We start from the raw sequence: 25,671 nt of genomic DNA on the forward strand, positions 1-25,671 counted from the left end.
TGAGTTGCACAAAATTAAATATTTGAAAAATCGTAAGATGAACTTTCTCACATATAGCATAATTATATGAGAAGTACAGTTACATACTTTTTCACTCAATATATTTACAACATGACCTCTATGACCAATGAAACATTTCTAAGGAAACACATACATGAACACTGATAACTATACATTCTAAAGAAAATGCCTATCAAGAGCAACATCAAAATCACTCAAAGTTTTTTTTTTGCACCATATCGTTCAGTAATCCATTCCACATATTAATAGCATTGGGAAATAAGGAAAATCGCAAGACATCTGTTCGAGCATGTATTGGTTGTATGAATGTAGTGCATGTTGTTCTTGGAAACCTTTTGTAAGGATGCTTCAAATAATCATCGCTGTATATTTTCACCACGGCATGCAAGATCTGAAAAAGAAGTTTCAACCTCTGTTTCCGCCTTCCTAATTGCAGCGATTCTAATTTACATACTTTTAACATTTCAGTAACAGAATCCCTTCTTTGATATTTGGAGCAGATAAAGTGAGCTGACATTCTCTGAATGCGCTCTAATTTATTTTTAAGACCTTTTGGTGTGGGCTACACGCAGCGCTAGCGTATTCTAATCTCGGACGGACATACGTTTTGTATATAGGAAAGCAGCTTGACATCTTTTGTGGCTCGGCCTAACTTCCTTCGTAGGAAGCACAATATTTGACATGCTGATTGACAGATGTTATCGACATTAGGACGCCAGCTCAACTTATCTGTTATAGGTATACCCAAGTATTTAAAATTACAGACTTTCACCAGCATATTATCACCAATGTTATATGCAAACCAAAGCACTTCCTTATTTTTTTGTAATGTGTGTGCAAGTGGATTTTTTTAATGTTAACTTCCATACCCCATTTAGAACACGATAAGTTTAGGGTTTGTAAGCACTGATTGATATTCACTTGATCTTCTCTGCATGATGCCGGACAATAGATTAGGCAGTCATCTGCAAATAGCTTAATTTTTTCTGGTGCTTGGACAACTGATGAAATATCCTCTATGTATAAAATGAAGAGTAGGGTCTCCAATACAGATCCATGAGGCGCTCCCGAATACACCTCCCGATTTCCCGACATAACATCTCCCACTCTAACTGCTTGTTGTCGATTACTTAGATAAGCTCTGATCCATCTGAGAACATTCTCACTAATACCGACATTGCGAAGCTTGAAGAGCAGCTTACGGTGTGAAACTCTGTTGAACGCCTTTGAAAAATTGATACATATAACATCGATGTGCATACAGGCATCTACAGCTATACACAAGTCATGTATAGTTTCAACCAGTTGTGTGACTGTTGAAAAGCCACCACGAAATCTATGCTGAAAGGGGCATAATAATTCATTTTGTTCTGAAAATTACCGAATATTTTTGCCACTATATGTTCAAATATTTCACAACATACCGACGTGAGTGAGACAGGCCTATAATTGTTCAATGTTGTTTTATCACCACCTTTAAAAATTGGGACAACAATTGCTCTACCCCAATCTTGAGGTAACGAGTGGCATTTTAAAAATTTTTCCAAAATAATCACTAGGTAGTACGACAGCCACTCGGCAAATCGTCGCAAAAATTGATTCGATATACCGTCAGGTCCACATGACGTTTTGGTATTTAAAAGAAGTAGTTGATTGAATATACCTTCTTGGTTAATATTTATATCATCTTCCTGAAGTGTCACTGTAGTACCCGATTCAATTTCCTCGTTGTCACCCTGATCCTTACAGAAAACCGATTGAAAAAATTGATTGAGTCTTTCAGCTATATCTGACTTATCTGTGATTACTTCTTTTTCATCTACAATAAGATCAATTTCCTCATTCGCTTCCTTAAAAAACAGCCAAAACTTACGTGGTGAGTTCGTTAGAAAGTTAGTGAGTGTGTTATTGAAAATATGTTTCTTAGATTGCGCTATCTCTGCTTTCAAGTTTTTTTAGCACATGATATTTTGGTCGAGGCCATATGAGTTCTGCGCAGTCTTTTTAGTTTACGCTTCATTTGAATTATTTTCCTACTTTTCCATGGTTTTCTTCGTTTTGTATTTTTAACGCGAGTGGGTATGAAGTTGTCTGAACAGTAACCTACAATTTCCTTAAAACGTTTTCAGACCTGTTAAACGGACTCAAGTTTTGATGCCCCCTAAAATTCGCCAAGCAACATTTCTAAAAAGTCCAGGATTGCCGTATCATCAGCACGATTGTAATCTTTATTATGTGCATACACATGACGCTTTGCTAGAAAACCGGTATCAAAAAATACGTCAACCACAACCATTCTGTGGTCTGATATGCCGTCTTCAACTTATACGGCATAACCAGTCACTCTACTCGATATGAAAACCAAGTCTAACAGTGACTGTGACGTAGCGGTAACTCGTGTATATTCTTTTACGATTTGTGTGAGATTGTGAGAAAACATCAGCTCTAGTAACCTATCAGCACTACGAGTTTTCGCATGACCAGTTGAAAAGCTTACCCAATTTATATGCGCTAAATTAAAGTCACCTGCTATTATCAGCCATTATTGTTCCTTGAACTTGAACGAGTCACAGTCCATTCTTCGGTTATTGTAAAAATACCTGCCACACGGAAGCTAGTTTCTAGTGAGTGTTTTGAGAACTTCTTTTAGTGTCACGACTTTCGCTGGTAATCTCTATATTATCGGTTAATAAGGCCCGTACATATAGACCACCTGGAGCCTGTAGACCACCGCCCTGTTTCAAAGGGCACAGCAAGAAGTTTACATCATAATTCTTCCTTAGAAAGAAATGAGAAAAAAAGAAGGCAGGGAGGTAAACCAGATGCTAGTATCCAGTATGCTACCCTACATTCTTCCTTAGAGCTCTTACTTCCGCCATGGGGGTGCTCCCACGTTTCTGAGTGCCATGAGAACACTTGCACCTCGACAAATAAAGACATGTGTTGAATTACTGGCGAAATATTACAAAGACAATGGTGGCCGTAAAAATATGCAAAACTTTATTGTACACAAATGGTATTCAAGTTCAATACTAAACATTTTTGGGTATTTGCAAAATGATAAATAACTGCAACTGCCTTGCTAGCACAAAAAGAAAACGGCTATATTTGCGTCAATTGGCGCACTTGTAATAAGGGTCACTCCTCATCTTGCACTTAAAAGTGCATGAACAACAGCTGCAGACATATTAATGGCTCACAAGTCCTGTCGGCCAGTCTACGAAGTCACGCAGGCGGAAAAAGGCGCGGTGAGCATGCGAGCCTATGTGCATACTCGAATTGTTTCCCTAGAAACAAACGCGCGCATCTCATACGCACTAATGTGAGCAGTGTAAGTTTGCTCTTGTAGCAGTATCAACTAGCAAACATTTCCTTACGGTATTCCAAAACGTCTTTCTCTTGTAATGATGAATGTAGTGGATCATGCAAAGCTCGGCAAACACATTGTCAGTGCTAAGCACGAGACGCTCGGCCCGGACGAGCTGATTTCGCTGGCTAGGCCTACGCTCCTTCCTGGTCTCGAATGACAGTTCTGACTGTCTCAGTTCTTTATTATAATTGGTGGAGTTTGCTGGGTCTTCTTGCAATCTTGGAGTTGCAAAACCGGACTCGACCTGCCGCCATGACCACTGCATCTGCCACAAGCCCTCCACCTATGGCTCCCCAGGCCATCGTATGCTCCGGCGCGGTCCGTCAGTGGGATCCTCCCATATTAAGCGGCACTGACGATCACGACGTCGACGACTGGCTGGATACGTACAAACTCGTGAGTGTCTTGAACAAATGGGACGAAGCCGCGAGACTGGCCACTGTCGGCATTTACCTCAGTGGCATTGCCCACTTGGGGCTTCGGAACCACGAGATCGACGTTCTCACCTGGACAGCATTTAAGGCAAAGTTCGTCGAAGTCTTCGGTCGTCCTGCTGTCCGCAAAATTCGTGCGGAGCAGCGCCTTCAGTCGAGATCTCAACTGCCCGGTGAGAATTTCACAAGTTACATAGAAGACGTCATTGACTTGTGCAAACGCATCGATGCGAACATGACAGGTGGACCACATCAAGCATATTTTTAAGGGTATCGACGAGGACGCCTTCCAGATGCTCATTTAAAAAAATCCCTGCTACCGTCGCCCAAGTTACCGAGCTCTGTCAAAGCCATGATGAGCTCCGCCGGCAACGTCTCGTCACCCGCCGTGCTGTCCCAAATCAGGAATCGATGTGCGGCTTAACTCCCTCTCAAGACCCCGTCCTCCTCTCGAAAATCAAAGATTTCGTGCACGGAGAAGTTGCCCGCCAACTCTCGCTCATCTCCGGCCTACCGGAGCGCAGTGCGCTGATTAGCCATACACTACGGACTATTATACGAGATCAAGTGTATGAGGTCCTTCCTCCGCAGCTGGTGCCACCAGTCAATGCACCATTGACGTACGCCGAAGCAGCAGCACGACCACGACCACAGACGTTTCAAGCACCTCCTCCACTGCCTGCTCCTGTTTATGCCACCCAGCCGCCACGACCTCCAGTCCGCTGAGCCCCTAATATATGGCGCACAGCCGACAACCGACCAATCTGCTTTTTGTGTGGTCTACCTGGCAACATCGCACGTCTGTGCCACCGCCGCCCACTCCACTCACGTGAAAACCCACGTCCATATGAGAAGATTACACGTACACTCCCTACACTCCAGACCCCGAATTGTACGCTCCTCGACCAAGGCACCGACCAGCTCCTGATCGCCGATCTCCTTCTGCACGTCGACGCTCGCCCTCACCGATGCGCAGACGCCCCCTACAATCGACGTGGAAAACTAAATGACGCAGTTCCCGAGGCAAGAACTGCGTCCTCGTCGCAAAGCACAAGCCCTCTTCGTTCGCCGCCGAATGTAATTAATGCCGTTCTTGAAGGTGTACCCGTACTTGCCCTCATTGATACTGGTGCCGCAATTTCGCTCATCGCCGAAAAAGTTTGCAGTTCAATTCGAAAAGTAACAATGCTTTACTTGGGTTCATGTCTTCATACTGCCACTGCACAGCCTGTGCAGCCTGTGGCTGCGTGTACTGCCAGACTTGTAATTCATGGAGTGCCCTACACAGTGCAGTTTTTAGTACTCCTGCACTGTTCTCATGACATCATTTTAGGTTGGGATTTTCTCTCCCATCACCAAGCCGTCATTGATTGCGCCCGTGCTGAAGTCATCTTTTGTCCCCTTGGTGATGCGCTACCAGCGCATGATCGCCCATTCTACGCGAAGTTGGTTATTAGTGACGACACCCACATCCCCCCACGCACTACTGTCTCCGTACCTGTGTCATGTTCCGCTGTCGTCGACGCTACCGCATTCTTCACGCCTTCCGCTGCTTTCGTTCATCGCCACTTATCACCGCTCCCAACCGCTCTCCTTACTCTTCAAGGTGGTGCGACCGACGTGCCTGTAGAGAATCCATTCCCATTCACGATTACGCTGCTTTGAGGCGAATTTATCGGTTCGATAGAATCATTCGAAATCATCGCTACACTTGACGTTCCTGATGGATCATCGGAAGTCAGCGCCATCTCTTGTAGTTCCGTGAATGACCCTTCCACTACCGCCATTTTCAACCATATCATCGACGAAGGCCTCAACCCACAACAGAAGTGTGAGCTTTTGAGCCTCTTTGACAAGTTTCGGCCATCTTTTGACAGTCACAGCGCTACTTTAGGTAGAACATCTACCGTATACCACCAGATCGACACAGGTAATCCCCCACCACTACGGCAGCGACCATGCCGTGTTTCGCCGACTGAACGCCGTGTCATCGATGAACAAGTAGGTGACATGCTAAAGCGAGACGTCGTTCAACTATCAAACAGTCCTTGAGAGTCGCCGGTTGTTTTAGTTAAAAAGAAGGATGGCAAGATACGCTTTTGTGTAGATTATTGTCGCCTAAACAAAATAACACGAAAGGATTTTTATTCTTTGCCTCGAATCGATGACGCCCTTGACTCTTTACAAGGCGCAGAGTTCTTTTCCTCCCTTGATCTACGCTCTGTGTACTGGCAAGTGCCCATGAATCTGGATGATAGGCCAAAAACTGCCTTTGTTACACCAGACGGCTTATACGAATTTAACGTGATGCCATTCGACCTATGCAATGCGCCGGCGACATTTGAGCGCATGATGGACAATATCCTACGAGGCCTCAAATGGAACACGTGTTTGTGCTACTTAGACGATGTAGTGGTATTCTCGGCCAATTTTCCCACGCACCTTCGTCGCTTGGAACAGGTTCTACGATGCCTCTCTGCAGCAGGCCTCCAACTAAGCATGAAAAAGTGTCACTTTGGAGCACGCGAGCTGACCATTCTCGGACATGTCGTGTCGAAGAATGGCGTTCTTCCTGACCCCGCTAAGCTACGTGCTGTTCGCGAGTTCCCGAGGCCCGCGTCTCTCAAGCAGCTGTGTAGTTTCATTGGGCTTTGCTCATACTACCGCTGCTTCGTCCGGGATTTCACCTCGATCACGGCGCCTCTGACAGACCTACTTCAGGGTGACCGCAATCTATCTGCGTGGTCTCCAGCCTGCGACAGCGCCTTTGCGAAGCTCCGTGAACTGCTTACAACACCACCCATACTGCATCATTTTGATTCAAGTGCTCCCACAGAAATCCACACGGATGCTAGTGGTGTCGGTCTTGGCGCTGTACTCGCCCAACGAAAGCCTGGTTACCAAGAATATGTTGTTGCGTACGTGAGCCGCACTCTTACAAGAACAGAAGCAAATTATTCGGTAACTGAGAAAGAATGCTTAGCGATTATCTGGGCCATTACAGCAGAGCACGTGGTGGATAACCACCACGCGCTATGCTGGTTATTTTCCCTCAAAGGTCCCTCCAGACGCTTGGCACGATGGGCTTTACGGCTCCAAGAGTACGACATCCGTGTCATTTATCGATCAGGCCAGAAGCACGCCAATGCCGACACTCTTTCGTATTCGCCTGTTTCTACTAATATTGCGAGTGTCTCTATCCAAGACAACTTCCTTCCACTATCAGGACCCAACAACATGGCTGCGGAGCAGCGCAAAGATTCGTGGATTGCGTCTCTGATGGATTACCTATCTGAAACACTCACCCACCCGCCATCTCGAGCGCTACACCGACAAGCCTCTCACTTCACCATCTGTAATGGAATACTTTATCGCCGCAAGTACCACCCAGACGGCCACAAATGGCTACTCGTCATACCCAGGCATCTCCGTGCCAGCATATGCGCTTCTTTCCATGCCGATCCGCAGTGTGCGCACGCCAGTCTGTTTAAAACCTACGCCAGACTACTTTTCGGTTTTATTGGCGTGGCATGTACACATTCGTTCAAAAGTTTATTCGATCTTGCACAGAGTGCCAACGCCGCTAGCACGATCCTAGCCGTCCTACTGCACCAATGCAGCCGTTACCGTGCCCGGTGCGACCATTCGACCGGGTTGGAATATACCTTTATGGTCCTCCTCCATATACATCAGCTGGGAATCGCTGGTTTATTGTAGCGATCGACCATCTCACAAGATATGCAGAAACGGCCGCTCTACCAGCCGCGACGGCACGTGACGTTGCTTCTTTCCTGCTGCAACGTTTTGTTCTGCATCACGGCGCTCCACGTGAACTTTCGAGTGACCGAGGCCGCGTCTTTTTCGCGGATGTTATTCAAGAACTTCTTGCTGGATGCCATGTGATTCACCGCTGTACTACCGCATATCGCCCACAAACAAATGGCTTGACCGAGCGTTTCAACCGTACTCTTGGCGACATGCTTTCTATGTATGTCACCTGCGACCACACCAACTGAGATCTTCCCCTTCCCTACGTAACGTACGCTTACAACACGGCACCTCAAGCGACGACAGGCTTTTCTCCCTTCTTTTTGCGTTATGGTCAAGAACCATCATCTCCAATCTACACCATTCTCCCCTACCAACCCGACTCATCCGAAGGCACACCAGTTTCCGAAGCCGCTCCGTATGCGGAAGAATGTCGGCAATTAGCTCGCACCCTTACAACACAAGAACAAGGGCTACAGAAATTTCGTCACGACGATGGACGGTCCAACTACCAGTTTTCGCCCAACTCTCTTGTTTGGCTGTCGGTGCCCCCCAGTGCTGCTCCTGGTACCTCCACAATGACCTGCTCGCGTCACAGAACAAACTTCCGCTGTTAACTACCTGATCGAGCCCCTCACGGCCACTGTGGACCTGCATTGCCAAGGCCGCGAAATCGCACATGTGGATCACCTCAAATCGTATCACGAACCACTTGTCCTCACGACACCTTAGAACACTTACTTGGCACCATCTTCAGCAAGGGGGAAATATGTAATGATTAATGTATACAGTGGGTCATGCAAATCTCGGCAAACACATTGTCAGTGCTAAGCACGAGACGCTCTGCCCGGACGTTGTCTCTGATTTTGCTGGATAGGCTTACGCTCCTACCGGGTCTCGAATAACAGTTCTGTCTCAGTTCTTTATTATACTATCAATAAAATTGCGGAAATCGACACTAAGAGTTTTTGGGAAGTACACGTAGCATACCGATGGAGCTAAATGGCAGATGTCTTGTACATTCGGATTTCATTGTACGCTAATGCACTTCACGTGAATTCAATTACACGGAGTCCTCAGCTACGACATCTCGCATAACCTGGATAACTTCGGGACGTTATACTACACAAAACAACAAAATAAAGCAGCGTATAGACGTAATTATACCGACATCTATGAGTATTTGGGCTAATACGGGCATGACTCAGGCCCGAGCACAAGCCGCGCCCGGCTTGGTATAGATCCAACAACGCCTTACCCGGCCCGACCCGCGGGCGGGCAGTGCAGTGCTCTAGAGGGTACCTTGCTTCTCCGCAGCATGACAAATGATGGCGTAGTGGGTACTTGCAAACTTGGGAAAATAATAATTTATGACGTTAAATAGCGGGTACCTTGTGTACTTCTATAAGTAGCCCTAAGAAGCTTTACAACGGAACCTAGAAATGGCGCTCTTCCATTTTTTGTGATGACAGTGCTGCCCTCTCCGCGCAGACGCAGTGCTATTTGTAGAGATTTCGTTCCCCTAGACGGTTCTTTATTCAGGGGAACTGTTTGAAGTCAATGTAATTCCGGAGTAAGACGTGAAAGCTTGGCTGGGTTTGCGCCACTGAAAACCAGCATGCATGGGGTAGCATTGCCATGTGTTACATAGTTATAGCAGGTGGATGGAGTGGGATGCGAGGCTGAGGAGAAAGAAAATGAGGAGGGAAGGGTGTAAAGCGTCGTACCCTTGTGTAGTATAGTGTACCACAGGGATCCAGAACAGAGGTGAGAGGGCGAGGACTGTTGGAGCGAGTACGACTGAAAGGAAGATATGATAGGGCATGCTACTCCCCAACTGTGTACAGTAGAGCAGAGTGAGATGTGCGAAAGGCGAGGGTGATGAACACTGATGGGAGGGTTAAGAGGAAGGAAAGGAAGAGAGCGGGTAATACACGAAGGAATAAGGAAGTATTGAAATATGAAAGTGTGAAGAAGAAGACGTGCCTGCAGCAAGCAGCATCGCCAACGCCCGGCTCTCTCGGCTCGTGCTTCGGTTCGTTGCTGTGCCGATCGCTGGACGGTTCTTCACGCTGTCTCGTCGCTGTCTTTAACGGCTTATAAACCTCTTCACAAAAGCAACAAGAAAGGCGAACAAGTTGTAGACAAAGTGAAGGAAAAAAAAGAAGAATTATGTAGATAATAAAGAAGACGAAGCGTATGAAGAGAGAACTGAACCATGTTCCCAGGTGGTGTGGCTTGATGGGCAGCTTTGAGGTGCTGTTCACCCTAGGAAAGGTTATGATCAGTCTACGAAAAGCTAAGTAACAAAACTTAGAAAACCTAAGTTTAATATAGAAAATCGAAGCCGAGAAAATATAGGAAAACCGAGTTAAGCTCGCATTCTAAGGACCGGCTGCCCCAGTACCGGTTTTCCATCAGATGGTTTCCTTCAAGTTTGGCAACTGCTGGCATTCCGGTGGGTCTGTGTTCTAGACGCAGGCTCCAGCCTGTCACTCCGAGGAACTAGGCCGATATACCAGTGGGACTTGTAAGCATTCGGCTCATCGCCCAAACGCATATTTTTGTTTTACTTAGCAAGATGAAATACATAAACCCCACCCGACCTTAAGTACATAACCAGGGCTGTGGGCCAGTGACTCGAAGCACCGTGTTGCACCCTGGTAGGCGGTGGGGTTGGAGCTCTTGTGGAAATTGCCAGGAATTGCCAGCATCTGGAAGACGCGTGCCGAGCGCAGTACCCAGGTTTTCACCAGAGTGAAAGCACACTAGCCGGTGGGATGACGTCACACTTCCTCGACCATCTCGGCAGTCGAGACCCGAGTGTGGTGTCCTGATTCAGACAGGGTTCCCGAATAGGGAGCACTGGATGGCCATAGTCCAGCTCCGCTTATCGACCGGGAAGTTTCGAGCCGGGCTCTTAACCCACTGCAAACATTTATTCTCGAAGGGACATTAAAAAGGAACAATGGCTTGGTATAGATTCACGAATCGCATTCTGAAAACTTTAATGCTATGTGTTCAATTATTAGTAGACAAAACCGAGGTTCACTTCTCGCCAAACTTATCGCCAAAATGTCCAAGCTAGGGCCACCAAATACGTATACAGGACTCAGAAGAGGCCTGTATACGTATAGAAGAAGAGGCAGAAGGGCTCAGAAGAGGTATGAAAATATTATCGTGGTTTCACCCCCCTTTTTTTCCGCGCTTTCTCGCTTGTTATGTGTCGTGTTGCGGTAAGAGTAGTCTTTGCGGGATAGTGAAACTGTATTGATACTCGAAAAATTGTTCCTATAAGTTTAAAGCACATTTTGAGCTTTTAGTAACACGAAACACTTAGACCACGTTAATCTATTTATCGAACCTCCTAAATTTTGGTGCTTTCGTGATCATTTATATAGCTTTTCTATTTATTAGTGCCACAGTGAGACTTAAAAAGAAAAAAAGTTCGGCTACTTGCATAAATTCTACTCGGCACTCGAGGCAGGGGACCGGGCGTCCATCCCTTTAATCTAGTGGTCGACCAGGGAAGTAGACGAGGCCGCGTCGGCGGTGGCTACGCACCTTGTGAAGGCCCGTGTAGGTATTCAATAGGTGATATTGCGTGGAATCTGTGGCTGGTGCAGTGCAGAAGGGGTATGTTGTTTTAAGATCTGCACGCTGGAGTTCCACGTAGTCCGGACGGCAGGAGTCAAGGTGGTGCCTACGCGAATCCTCATCAGGGCATCGTCTTCTCGGCAAGTCAAGTCGCTGGGAAAGTCCGATGCTATAACGAAGAAAGGAACGCACGCGCCGAGCGCTGCAGTATTGCATTGTGCAGGAGCAAGATGCGATTTGGGGGTAAACAAAGTTGAGGCAGCGGTTGTAGAACTTCGGCTACATGGCAAGCGGCATCAGCCCCCTGGTGGGTCGGTGCAGACCGATAGATCCACAATACCTAGACAACACTGGCACATGAGTGGATCAGTTGCTGTACATCTGAAGCTGTACGAAGGGAGCTATAGCCGCTTTTAGCAGCTTTCGAACATCCTGCGTGGAGTCCGTATATATAAGTAATCGACACATCGACAAGCAATCCACCTTGGTTACCATGACTGTTAACCCGCACCGTATAAATCAAGCCCCGACCTCCGTCAACACTGATAGGAACGGTGCCCTTGTAATACCGGTATCACACGAGCACGTTTTATCGTGATTAGGGTGATGCGGATGAGTGAGTGAGAAATACTTTATTTGGTGATGTGGTGGACGTCCATCCTAGCCCCACGAAGGGAGGGTAATCGTGATGCGGCCAAACATCACCTCGGTGTGACGTCCTCTACTCGGCGAGCAGTCCTCGCTACACCCGCATTCTGGCACCCGCGCCTGCCTCTGTGACCGGGTGGTAGCGAGCACTTGGTGCTTTCCCTCGGGTGGTGCTTTTCGAGGGTAGGTGAGATCTACTGGACGGCTCGTGTTGGCTCATGCCGCTGGTCGATTCCTGCGGCGGCTGTAAGCAACGGCGGGATCGCCGTCACTGTTCTTGCCTCCCTCAGATTCTGTTCCCAATCCTACAAGATGTGAGTCGCAGCAGCTCTTTCAGTTCTATACACGCGACACAAGCCACTTGCGTATACGTTAGAACAAACGTGCTTCATGAGATCGGCGTGGGTAGCGACCCCGTCTTCAGTTGTCGGAACGCTACCGCCTCACTTCGGATGAGGCCCAGGTGAGGCGCGGGCATAGTCCTGCGCCCAAATCTGTACCACTTCAATACTTCATTGTATTCTGTCATCCTGTCTTTGGCTTCGCACCACCGCTACGTCTCGTTGTGGTTGGCGCTGCCGCAAGGTGACGCCACCTTACTCGTGTGGGCCGGGAACCTCTTAATTGTCACCGTTCTGTCCGCTAGGTTCACCGCGTGCAGCACCCGCACTGCTGCCACACACCCTGCCTCTAGCGTAGTTCTGCACAGTGGTCCTGGAATGACTCAGCACAGTCGTACATCCGCGGTCGGCGAGAGCCAGGGCGATGGCTACCCTCTCGGCCCGATGCGCCGCTCGTGCCCACACGCTCGCCGCTGCCTTCGTCTCGCCGGTGACCACGCTGACCACCGCCGCGGTGAAAGCTCCCTTCCTGTCCTTATACTCTTCCGCGTCCACGTATACGGCACCGTTGTCTCTGGCGTGCAGGTCGATCAAGGCCCTGGCCATTGCTGCCCTCCACTCCCCGTTGTACTCTGGAATGACGTTCTTGGAGATCGGGTGCATTTGTACGTGTCTCCGCACACACTCTGGCACCTCCACCTCTTCTGCAGTCTCCTCGTCCGCTCTCCTCGGCTCCAATCCTAGGTTGCGAAGCACCTGCTGGCTGGTTCTAGTGCCCGAGAGCCCCTCCATCTGGGTGGTCCTCTACGCTTCTGCAATTTCCGCGAGGGTGTTGTGCATCTCCACCGGCAGGAGCTTCTCCATGCATGTACAGTCAAAAAGCCCGAGTGCTGTCTTGTATGTATGGAACGTCCTGTCGCGGACGCCAGTTTTGTTACAAGCTGCCACTCAAGCGTCGCCAGCGCGAAGTCGGCGACGGGAATGACAGCAGGTTGGTTCGTTCCGTACGCAAGCAGAGACAGTGAAGAGATCAGAGACGTGGGAAAACAAAACAACTTTACTCTAGTGATATTGCAGCACACGGTATCTAATACAACACTTCAATACAACTAACAAAATACATCAACACTTGATACAACTAAAGAAATATATAACAGAAACAATAGATCAGCTTACGAGAGAGAACTATTACAAACTACACAAACTAACAAGAATAGAACGACGGAGGAGAAAGTTCGAAGATATAAACAGGTGAAGGCATACGTGTGATGACCGGCAGCGTTGTGTCCCCGACGATCGGATGCGAGAAGTCGAAGAGAGTTCTGGCACGACTGCGATGTCGGCGGTGTTGCAACGCTGGTGGCTCCGGGAGGCTAGTGCTTGCAGGTGACTTCGAGCAGGTTGAGCTAACTCGAGGCGAAGTCCCGATGTCTACGTTGCCGACGTTAATATCGCGTCACAACTAGACGAACGGCTAAGTTTAGGTGGCCAGCCGATACAGAGCCACACTAAAAACTTCTAGAAGAGATGTTTGATGATCTGTTTCTACACCATCTTGGTCAGCGACTAGTCTGCCTAGCAGGGCAAATACCTGCGCTTAAATCCCCCTCGTGTCTCCTCGCTCTTTTCCTTGGGGACAAGAGATCTCTACCTGGGTCCAATCATGCGCGTTTAATTGAGGGGAAACTCCGCCCCAAAAATATTTTGACCCCACCCCTTTTTAATAGGGAGAGGGCCCGCAACTAGCGAGAGTGACAACCTGTCGGGTTGTCATACGGCTTGGCCACCAGAGCGTTTCCCACGCTTTTCTCCGTGGGAACGGTCAACCACTTAGCTCTCAGCCGGGCGTCTTGTAGTCTAATCCTTGTACGGGGGTATACCGCGGCCTTCTACGACCTTGCAGACGTCGCCACGGTTACAAAAGGATTAACTGTCGGCGGCGACGTTCTAAGGAGAGCACCCCATTTTGCACTTATCGGTTCCCTTTCATGTGCCGCCGTTTCTCACGGTCAGTCGGGGAGTACGGCGCCCGTTAATTGCCGTGACGCAGTGTCGCCAAAAATAGCCGTCCGTGACATTGCCCCCCACTTTCAGAATGTTATTCATAACATTTGTTCGCACGGAGGGGAATTTTCTCGACAACAAGGAACAAAACACCACCAACAAGGGAGGCATGGGGACTGTCCCTCTCATACACAACATAATTAGGCAGAGTGCATCAAAGTAACAACAAAAGGAAAAACAAACAATGGTTAGAGTACCAGCTTCATTTACACGCAACAATATCAATGCGCCATACAAACAAGAAGAGGAAATAGCCATGTACGGCAGCCATCAATACAGAATACACTGCACGAATGTATACTACAAAATTAAACGGAACAGGTGCGCTCCTCAACTGTAGTGCAATCCTTCAATGTGCATTACAGCAAGTAAAAACAACCAATACACCAAGCAAACAGAAAATAACTCAAAATACACTGCTTATACAATGAAATACGCACATACAAACTGAAACCAACAGACGAAAGGAAAAAAAATAACATGCTCATAGACCTCAAGAACTATATCCGGCTCAAGTAATCGGCTCCCACGTTTTCGCTACCCTTAATATGCGTAATGGTGAACTGGTACTCTTGGAGTAGTAAACTCCATCGAAGTACTCGAGCGTTCAACTGTTTTGCCCGTTGGATATAACTCAGAGGCTGGTGGTCTGTCTGGACACAAAAATGTACACCATATAAGTACATGGAGAATTTCTGAATTCCCCATACCAACGCGAGACATTCGCGTTCGATGGTACTATAGGAAGCCTCCCGTGGAAGCAGCTTTCGGCTGGCATAAGCTGTGGGGTGGAGCTTGCCTTCGTGGGCCTGCATGAGCACGGCTCCGAGACTTGTGTCCGATGCGTCCGTTCGAAGTACGAATGGTTGGTGCAAATCTGGTAGCCGTAGTATCGGCTCCGTCGAGACATGTTCTTTGAGACTTTGAAAAGCCTCCTCGTGGGCTGCTGTCCATTTCACCGAGTTAGCTTCGCCCTTCCGAGTTAAATCTGTAAGGGGAGCGCTGACTTCTTCGTAATTCGGGATAAATTCCCGATAGTACCCGGTCAGACCGAGGAAGGCGCGCACTTGTCGCTTGGTTGAAGGACGTGGTGCAGCTTCGATCTTGTCGAGTGTTTTCCCCAGTGGTTGCAATCTGCCCCTGCCAACTCGGTGTCCCAAGAAGTCGATTTCTTCTACCCCAAGTTCGCATTTACTGGGGCGCACTGTAAGCCCGGCCCTCTGTATGCGCTCAAAAAGCATTCCCAGAGACCTCAGGTGCTCTTCCCATGTCTCGGTGGCCACCAGTACATCATCGTAGTAGTGGTCCACACCAGGTATACCTTCTGCAACCTTCCGCATCAACTTAGCAAATACAGCAGGCGCTGTCTTGATGCCGAATGGCATGAAGCGGAACTGATATAGTCCCGATGTCGTCGAGAAGGCCGTCTTCGCTTTGGACTCTTCGATCAGCGGGATCTGCCAATAGCCCTTCACGAAGTCGAGCTTCGAGAAATACTTCTTCTTTCCCACTGTAGCAAACACCGCGTCAGTTCTTGTCATAGGTTCGGAGTCGGCCACCAGAACGTTGTTCAGGCGTCGAAAATCGATACACAGTCGATTTGTCCCATCGGGTTTCTTTACCAAAATGACTGGCGAATTATAAGGTGACTCTGATTTCTCAATGATGCCGAGCTTCTCCATCTCTCGTACCTCTTTCTCTACACCTTCCCGCGTTGCAAAGGGAAGAGGGTATTGTTTCACGTGGACGGGGTTACTCGTGGTGAGTTCGAGGTTGCAGTGGACCGAGTCAGTTTTGCCCGGGACATCAGAGAAAATACGAGCGTGTTCCCTGACAATTCTTTGCAGCTGTCCGATCTGCTGAGCGTCCAGTTTGTCGGAGAGCTTCACGTCTTCTTCCCCTTCTACTTTCAGCCAGTCAGGGGTTGGAATATTCTCGTCCTCGCTCGATTCCACAACACCAAATGTCACGTTGCATACCTTGGTGGAGGGGCTGTCCCTCTCCTCGTATCTCTTTAGTAAGTTGGCGTGGAAGATTTTTCTGCCGCCAGCCGTGTCTACGACGTAGTCAGCTTCACCTTTCTTTTCCCGGACTTCAAAATGGCCCTTCCATTGCAGCAGCAGCTTGTTCGTGTTGGTGGGAAGTAAAATCAGTACCTTGTCCCCGGGGTTGAAACTCCGCTCCTTCGCCTTTCGATTGTGCAGCTTCGTGTACCGTGCTCCGGCTTTTTCCAACTCCTCGTGTGCCAGGCGGCACGTTTCCTCCAAGCGGTTCCGAAGGTCGAAGACATGCTGGTACGTCGTCTTAGCTTCTTCAGTCAAGTCGGCGTTCGTCCACAGCTCCTTCAGTATCGCCAAGGGTCCCCTCACATGGCGGCCGTAGAGAAGCTCGAAGGGTGAAAACCCCATACTGGCCTGCGGAACCTCCCTATAGGCAAAGAGGAGAGGTGCCAGGTAGCGGTCCCAATCTCTCGGTTTTTCGGCGCACATGCGCTTTAACATTAATTTTAAGGTGCCGTTGAATTTTTCCACCAAGCCATTCGCCATGGGGTGATATGGGGTGGTGTGGAGCTGGCGCACGGAAAGGAGCCGCGCTACTTCCTTCATCAGGTCCGATGTGAAGTTCGTGCCACGGTCACTCAGTACCTCGCGGGGGACGCAAATCGGGAGAACATCTCCACCAGGGCTTCGGCCACTCGCTCAGTTTCGATACTCGGGAGCGCCACTGCGTCTGGATACCGGGTGGCATAATCCATCAAAGTCAAAATGTATCGGTTCCCATGCTTTGAGGGCGGGTGAATCGATCCCACTATATCGATCGCCACTCGCTTGAACGGGGTGTCGATTATGGGTGCCCTCCCCAGTGGAACATGTGGTACACGGCCCTTTGGTACGGTGCGCTGACAAATGTCACATGAGGCGACGAATCTTTTCACGTCAGCTGTGATGCCTGGCCAAAAGAACTCCTCCGAGATCCGGTCCTTCGTTTTCTGCATGCCCAAGTGTCCTGCCATTATACCATCGTGTGCCGTTTTAAGCACAGCCTCTCGGTGGCAGCGCGGAACGACTAATTGGCGTACAAGCCGTCCGTTGGCCTCTGTGTACTGTCGGTACAGCAGTCCCTGTTCTTGTTTGTACTCGATGATTTCCTTCTCATTTCGGCATGTTTGCTTCCTGCCGATCTTCTCAAAACACTGTTTGAGTGTCGCATCTCCCCTCTGCTCGCAGCCATAGTTATCTCCCGGCAATCCCGCCGTGGTCCCAGGCGTACGAAGCTTGGCAAATTTTTCCGGCTGTGCATGTGCTTGGGAACGGGTTATAGCTGCTGCCACAGGCTCTTCTCTTAACTCCTTTGTCGCGACTGGTTTTTCAGTCTGCTTTCTGGGATCATTAGGAGGTCTTACGCTCTCGATATTGCCCAGAATGAGGTCATACAGTGGATCTTGCAGACATAGTGCTGTCAGATTGCCAGTAAAGTAGGGGGTGTCAACCTCAATCCGTGCTTCGGGCAGCATCCTCGCTGTTCCGTCAACCAAGTAGACGAGTCTGCTTGTACCTGTCAGCTCGTCTTCCTTCACCAACTTCCTCCGCACGATTACTGTGTTGCACCCCGTATCCCGCAACACTGATATGTCTGTGCCTCGGAGGGTCCCTGTGGCCGCTGGTTGGTTCTCGGCCAGATTTTTCGGCGGTGTCGCCCTTACGGCGTTGACGACGGGGACTTTTTCGCCATTCCTAAGCTCGACATACCCGTCGCATATGGGATCCTCACGCGTTTCCCTCGGTGCGTAGAGGCAGGACGCCTGGAGTGAGTTATTTGCTCCTGACCGGCAGTCGTTTGCCCTATGTCCTTTTTTCCCACACTTGAAGCAGACGATGGCTACATTAGCGGCAGGTCTGTTGCGACACAAGTGTGGTGGGCGATTCCCGCGATTGCAAATATAGCACCGTGGTAGTGGTGAGTGGCTGTTGCCTCCTTTTTCGTATTTCCCCTTTTCGTCCGTTATGGGACCATCTTTCTTTGTTTTCACTAGGCTTGCTCCACCCTGAGCTTCCAAAAACTGGTCTGCCAGCTCAAGCATGTCTTCCAGGGATTCCGCCCTCCTTTCTTTCAAATATAATGCCAGGTTCGAACCACATCCGTGCAAAAACCTCTCTCTAATCAACAATGCTCGGAGGGACTCGAATTCTGTCTCAGTTTTGGACAGCTCAACCCATCTATCGAAGTAATGTCTTAAGCGGGCCGCGTACTGTGTTGCTGTTTCACCCCCTACTGGCCTCTCCTTATTAAACTTGTCTCGGAACCCATCCGCCGTGAAGCGAAAGTGCTTCAGGAGGGCGGTTTTAACCTTGGTGTAGTCCGCTGCATCTGCAGGCGGTAGCCTGCCATAAACACTTAGCGCCTCTTCTGTAAGGCATGTCGAAAGCGCCGTCGCCCATTGGCTTTCAGGCCATTTTTGCCCTCTGGCGATGCTCTCAAACCGGCGTATAAACGCATCTAAGTCGTCCCTTCCTTCGTCAAAGGTGACGAGCAGTCTACCTGCGTGTATTCTTAAACTCGGCTCCTCCCCGGCGTCGCCGTGCTCACTGCTGGATCAGCTCACTCTACTACTCTCACTGAGGCGAATCTTTAATTGCAGTAACTGCACTTCCCGTTCTCCGGCTTCCCTTGCCGCTTCTCGTTCTTTCTCCCTTTGTTCGCGTTCTCTCTCCCTTTGTTCGCGTTCTCTCTCCCTTTGTTCGCGTTCTCTCTCCCTTTATTTTTCCTTTTCCTCCCGGGCCCGTGCCCGCTCTTCTCTGGCTAACGCCTGCGCCTGTTCCTGCTGCTCCTTAACCCATTGTCTCAGTTCGGCGCCCTCGAGGCCTAACTGTTTACCTTGCGCGATACACTTATCCAAATCTATACACTCCATACTGCAACTGTCACTATAATGCCACTATAAAACCAGCTCAATCTTATGCAGGATGCAACCGCTTCAACTGTGGGGCTCTATCACCACGCTATCCGCACGGTTCTCGTTCACCCCTCACTGTCTTACTCTTGTATGGAACGTCCTGTCGCGGACGCCAGTTTTGTTACAAGCTGCCACTCAAGCGTCGCCAGCGCGAAGTCGGCGACGGGAATGACAGCAGGTTGGTTCGTTCCGTGCGCAAGCAGAGACAGTGAAGAGATCAGAGACGTGGGAAAACAAAACAACTTTACTCTAGTGATATTGCAGCACACGGTATCTAATACAACACTTCAATACAACTAACAAAATACATCAACACTTGATACAACTAAAGAAATATATAACAGAAACAATAGATCAGCTTACGAGAGAGAACTATTACAAACTACACAAACTAACAAGAATAGAACGACGGAGGAGAAAGTTCGAAGATATAAACAGGTGAAGGCATACGTGTGATGACCGGCAGCGTTGTGTCCCCGACGATCGGATGCGGAGAAGTCGAAGAGAGTTCTGGCACGACTGCGATGTCGGCGGTGTTGCAACGCTGGTGGCTCCGGGAGGCTAGTGCTTGCAGGTGACTTCGAGCAGGTTGAGCTAACTCGAGGCGAAGTCCCGATGTCTACGTTGCCGACGTTAATATCGCGTCACAACTAGACGAACGGCTAAGTTTAGGTGGCCAGCCGATACAGAGCCACACTAAAAACTTCTAGAAGAGATGCTTGATGATCTGTTTCTACACCATCTTGGTCAGCGACTAGTCTGCCTAGCAGGGCAAATACCTGCACTTAAATCCCCCTCGTGTCTCCTCGCTCTTTTCCTTGGGGACAAGAGACCTCTACCTGGGTCCAATCATGCGCGTTTAATTGAGGGGAAACTCCGCCCCAAAAATATTTTGACCCCACCCCTTTTTAATAGGGAGAGGGCCCGCAACTAGCGAGAGTGACAACCTGTCGGGTTGTTGTCATACGGCTTGGCCACCAGAGCGTTTCCCACGCTTTTCTCCGTGGGAACGGTCAACCACTTAGCTCTCAGCCGGGCGTCTTGTAGTCTAATCCTTGTACGGGGTATACCGTGGCCTTCTACGACCTTGCAGACGTCGCCACGGTTACAAAAGGATTAACTGTCGGCAGCGACGTTCTAAGGAGAGCACCCCATTTTGCACTTATCGGTTCCCTTTCATGTGCCGCCGTTTCTCACGGTCAGTCGGGGAGTACGGCGCCCGTTAATTGCCGTGACGCAGTGTCGCCAAAAATAGCCGTCCGTGACACCTCCATATGAGCGGTTGACCCTGTCACGCTCGTGTGCCTTCAAATTTTGGAAGGCTGCCACATAGGCAATATGGCTCACAGCAAAGGACTGCACAAGCCGCGTGAGGCTGGCCTCTGTTTTGCATCTAGCCCTTCTGCTTGATACCCTCTTGATGAGGCGTATGACCATGTTGACTTTGGACGTTAGGTGGTTAATGGTCTCGTCATTGGCTTTGCTTCGCTCTGGGAGCTTGCCCAGCACCTGTATCTTTTTGAAGTGCGTGATCGCCTGGCCGCCACTCGTTCGTATCGTGATTTTCTCGCAGTCCCTTCTTGGGTAGCTCTCCTTCTTTCTCACTCCCTACAGTGGCACCACGAGGAGCTTCGACTTGGTCGGGGAACACACCAGCACCGATCCATTCAGTTGCTTCTGGATGGCATCCACCGCCGCCTGCAATGTGTCTTCAATGTGGGCGTCACTGCCTCCCTTGACCCAGAGCACAATATCGCTGGCGTATATGGTGTGCCGCACCCCGCTCACACGCGAAAGCCGTTCGGCCACTCCGATCATCTCTAGGTTGAACAGCAGCGGCAAGATGACCGACCCTTGTGGGGTCCCCACGCTGCCCAGCATCTTTTTTTGGTAGCTGAAGGTCGCCCGCGTGTATTTCAACCGCGCGATACGACAGAAAATTCCTTATGTATCTGTATGACCACTCGCCCATGTTCAGCCTCAACATTTGTGCCAGAATCACTGAGTGCGTCACCTTGTCAAAGGCACTCGTCAGGTGCAGGCCGAGCACGGCACGGTTATCCCTCGATCTGGTGTTGTCGTCTAAAATCTTCCTCTTGAGCGGGATCACAGAATCTTAGGTGCCAAGCTTGCTCCTGAAGCCGATGACCGTGTCTGGGTAGGGCCCCGACTCCTCCAGGTACCGCTGGAACCTGTTCACCAGGACATGCTCCATTACCTTGCTCACGCAGGACGTGAGTGAGATGGGCCGGAGGTACTCAATGTCCAGTGGCTTGCCTGGCTTGAGGATTAGCATGGTCTTGGCCGCCTTCCATTGCCACGGGAGAGTCCCAGCCCGCCAGCACCGGTTTTAGTAGTCTGTCAGACTTTCGATCGACTTGCCAAGATTATTCAGCACCTTGTTCGTCACACGATTTGGGCCTGCCGCCGATCATGTGTTGAGGTCGTGCAAGGCCTCTCTGACCTCCCATATGTCAATGTCCCGGTCTAGGCTCGAGTTGACCACCCCCTTGTAGTCGGGTGGTGCATTTACGGGGTAGCAGGCAGGTACTTGGCGTCCAGGCGCCTTCGCACCTCGTCCTCTCTGCGTTCTGTGGCCGCTGCATGCATGAGCCTGGCTAACCGGTCTCGCTGGTGCGACTTGGTCTTGGTTTCATCCAGGAGGTGCTGCAGCAGGGTCCCCATCCGGTCGCCATACATCTGCCCGTCTGCCGGGCAAGAGATCTCGTGCCATCGCTGGGTGCACAGTGTTCTGCAGTGGGCTTCGATCATTTGGTTGAGCTCTGCAATCTTCTTGCGGAGCTTCCTGTTGGCACGTTGTGCTTTCCACATCATCAAGAGGGCACGCTTAGCCTCGATAAGTTGTGCTAGGCAGTTGTCCACTCGCTCGATACTGATGTCTGTCTCGATCTCCCTAGTCACTGCCGCGGCCAACTCCATGAGCTCCACCGTCCACTCCTCGATGTCCTCGATCACCACCTTCTCGGCCGGTAGTGACCCACGGAAGGCGTCCCAGTCAGTGACTGTGTGTCCTGACGCAGTCGCTGAATTTGGTGACCGTACTTCTGCTGCTGAGCAGGACGGTGATCTCCACGACGTAGTGGTCGCTTCCCAGCTCGTTCCCCGATTTCCGCTAGCCAAAGTCTTCCATGTTCGCATGGTCGCTGCCGCCGCTCCAAATGAACGCGAAATCTGGCGTCGTGTCTCGGGTGACCAAGTTGCCGATCCGCGTGGGGTCCGCCGGGTCGGTGATCAGGATCAGCCTCCTAGGTCAGTCGCGTCCTGCAGGTGGTCTTGGCCCTTGACCAGTGTTCTACCTTAGCCCCAGGCCTGGTTCGGTGTGGTAAAGTCCCTGCACATGACCAGCTTGTTGCTCGGGTCGGTGATGTGGTTAGCCTTGTGCAGCAGAGCCTTGAACTCCTGTTTCCTATGTGCCGGGTGGCTACAGACGTTTAGCATGAATGTGTTTTCCTTTCTAGTTTTCTTCCGGGTTATCACCTCGATGAAAGCGTGCTCAATCAGGTTGTTTTCACCGAGTACCTCATGCTCTAGGAAAGGGATGCCCTTCATCAGCATGGTGCAGGCCCCTCTACCAGTGCTGCCGGTCGTGCCCCACAGGCTCGGCGGGCTGACACTCACCTTGTATCCCGGGAACTTGACCTACTCAGTGAGAGTTTGCTGCAGTACGATGACGTCGCGCCTCACGGTTGTCTGTTCCAGGGGCTGCTGCAGAATGTCCTTTTTTTCTGGTGTAGTGAGAGAGGAAGACGGGATGGCGGCCAACGTGGTCGAGTCGTTCTCTCGCCACTTTATTCCACGCCTGAAGCGGAACCGCGGTCGGCTGTCCACGTCCGAACCGCCAAGTGCGCTAGCTTGTTCTAATCCTCGCGCAGCTCGAGCTAGCATCAGCTGTGCGAGAGGCGCGGCGCTGTGATTGAGAAATGATGATGGTGATGATGGCACTACAGGGCTCCCCCCCTAGCGCTTTGCGCGATTTGAAGGCATGTGAAAAAAGAAAGAGAGCGACAAATGCTATATACATGAACGACAATACATGAAGTGTTCATTTGGCAAGTCCAGGTTGTCAACGTTTATGGGCCATCGGTAAGCAGTGTGTCTCCGGTGGGCGACTCTGGGAGAAGCGCAATGGACGAAGAAGGAAGTGCCGGGTCGCTGTGGTCGCCGACAAGCGGGTCTCACGATGATCTGGTCGGACAGGCCGAGAGTGGACCGTGTGTCGCGAGGTCATGCTGCTAACGTCGGCAAAGGGTCGGCAGTGTGGGTTTGGACGTCGGGGTCGACGCAACACAGACCTCAAAGTTGAGCGGCGTCTGACGTGCCGGTATAGATAGACGTGCTGACACACGCAGGAACGTGTCCTAACAATGCCGCCAAGTGTACGGTGGGTAGTCGGGTACACGACTAGTGGTGGGACATTGCGTCGGATAGGCCGAGTAGGCGCTTGCGCCGTCTTCCGGGCTGTGACTGCAACTCGTGGCTGCGTAGCAGGGCGGCTCAAAAGTTGCCGCAATGTGTGACGCCAAGCACGTTGTCGTCGCCGACGTAGGGTAACGGGTGGTAGACACCTATGCGGTATGAGCGTCGCCGTGGTTGTGACACACGAGCTGGCATTGTGGACACACGTCTGGTTGTTGCCGTCCGGAAGCAAAGGCTCCAAGGAATGGTGGTGGTGGAACCCAGTCAGCGTGGGCTCGCCCGGAGTATTGGACGGGACACCTGTGCTCGTGTAATGACCTCCGGTAGTACGCGTACGAAGGTTGGCGTGCAGGTCTGCATAATTGATGGCTGCCTCTAGCCAACACCCCCTAGATTGCTCCACCGCAGGCGTGGTATGCCTGGTGAGCCCTGCCTGAAGTGGACCGGGCACGTCGTCCTCAAGCGCGTCAGTCATCGTCGCAGCGTCTTGGAAGCTTGGCCGTGGTTGAGGGCTGGTGGCTTTAACTTCAGCAGCGGGAAACTGCGAGGACGATGGTGGTCGTTGCCGGCAGGACGTGCAGAGCATTGAGGCTGGTCGACAGTCACCTTTGGACATCGGGGAGGGTGAAGGTTCCGCAACCGGGAGGTGAATAGCGGGCGTGACAATGCCCATAGTCGTGGTAGCCACCAGGGCGTTCAGTGATGTTGCCGTCGTAGAACCTGACGTGTCAGCCGTGTTGTGAGCCATGGAAGTCGGCCGAGACGAGCCGGTGGTAAGCATGTCTGCAGCGTCGTCGGCCGAGGACGTCGAAAAAACGCACTTCGTGGTGAACAGGTTGTCGGCAGCAGGAACGACTTCAAGAACCTCGTCGGATCTGTGACCGGGTGCGAGACTCACTGTGCTAGTGGCCGGACCGAAGGTGGAGGGAGACGTTGTCGGGGAAGTTAGGTTGCGGTCAGATGAGAGCTTCGGGCCGGAGGGTCCAGCACGCTGCGACGCAGAGAAAACCTGAAAGTCGCGGGTAAACGCCAGCGGGTGGTAGGTGAGGCCATAGCTGGCAAGCACCGCAGAGCAGAGGTCATCGTAAGGCTGCTGGCTGGAGGTTGAAGTGGCAGAGTTATGACGCAACTCTACCGGAAGGGCGTCATGAAGAATGGCGTGCATCAGCGGCTGGTCCGTGACGCCATTCAGCGCAAGAACGGCATCGAGCTGCATGAACCATACCTTGGGGTAGGTCGATTGGAACGGCGGCACTGGCGGGCAGAGTTGCGGGAACATGGCAGCGGGCTGCTCGGCGAAGGGCGTGTTCTCCGGGTCACCAATGTAGTGATAGAGGAAGACGGGATGGCGGCCAACGTGGTCGAGTCGTTCTCTCGCCACTTTATTCCACGCCTGAAGCGGAGCCGCGGTCGGCTGTCCACGTCCGAACCGCCAAGTGCGCTAGCTTGTTCTAATCCTCGCGCAGCTCGAGCTAGCATCAGCTGCGCGAGAGGCGCGGCGCGGTGATTGAGAAATGATGATGGTGATGATGGCACTACACTGGCAAAGCCATTACAATTTCACTGCCAGACCAGGGGGCCTTGGGTGGTCCCTACTGCTGTAGCTGATGTTGTTGCTGCTCTATCTATGCTTGCGGTGGGTGGTGTTGTTTGCTTGATACCTGTCCTCCTGACGCCTGCAGCGCCGCCATGACTTGTCTTAGTGCACTGTCAAAGTTAGCAAAACGCTCGTTGAATGCATTGATTGTCGCATTGTTGTGCTCCCCCATTCTGTCGAGCCTCTCGTTGATTTTCCGCTCTTTGAGCCTTTCAGTGACCCTCCTCTTGGTCCCACTGTCGTCGCCGTGATCTTGTTTGCCACAGTCTCCTCCCTCATATAGCCTGCAGGGCTGCTGGCACCGAGGTCTGTGCCTGCTCCGCGCCGCCTGTTGGTGCTGCGGCTGCTGTTGTAGCTGCTCGCAATGCCACTCCTCCGCCAACTGCTGCGTCAGCGTGGGTCGACCCGGTAGATCCATCTTGAGTGTCATTAATTCCTTG

General features: G+C 50.8%; 1 pseudogene; it reads right to left on the reverse strand.

The window, feature by feature from the left end:
• Positions 1-12,143: 12,143 nt before the first annotated feature.
• LOC142767802 (uncharacterized) lies at positions 12,144-21,493 on the reverse strand (annotated as a pseudogene).
• Between the last annotated feature and the right edge of the window lie 4,178 nt (positions 21,494-25,671).

Source organism: Rhipicephalus microplus, chromosome 7 (assembly GCF_043290135.1).
Source record: "Rhipicephalus microplus isolate Deutch F79 chromosome 7, USDA_Rmic, whole genome shotgun sequence".
NCBI classification, from domain to species: Eukaryota; Metazoa; Arthropoda; class Arachnida; order Ixodida; family Ixodidae; genus Rhipicephalus; species Rhipicephalus microplus.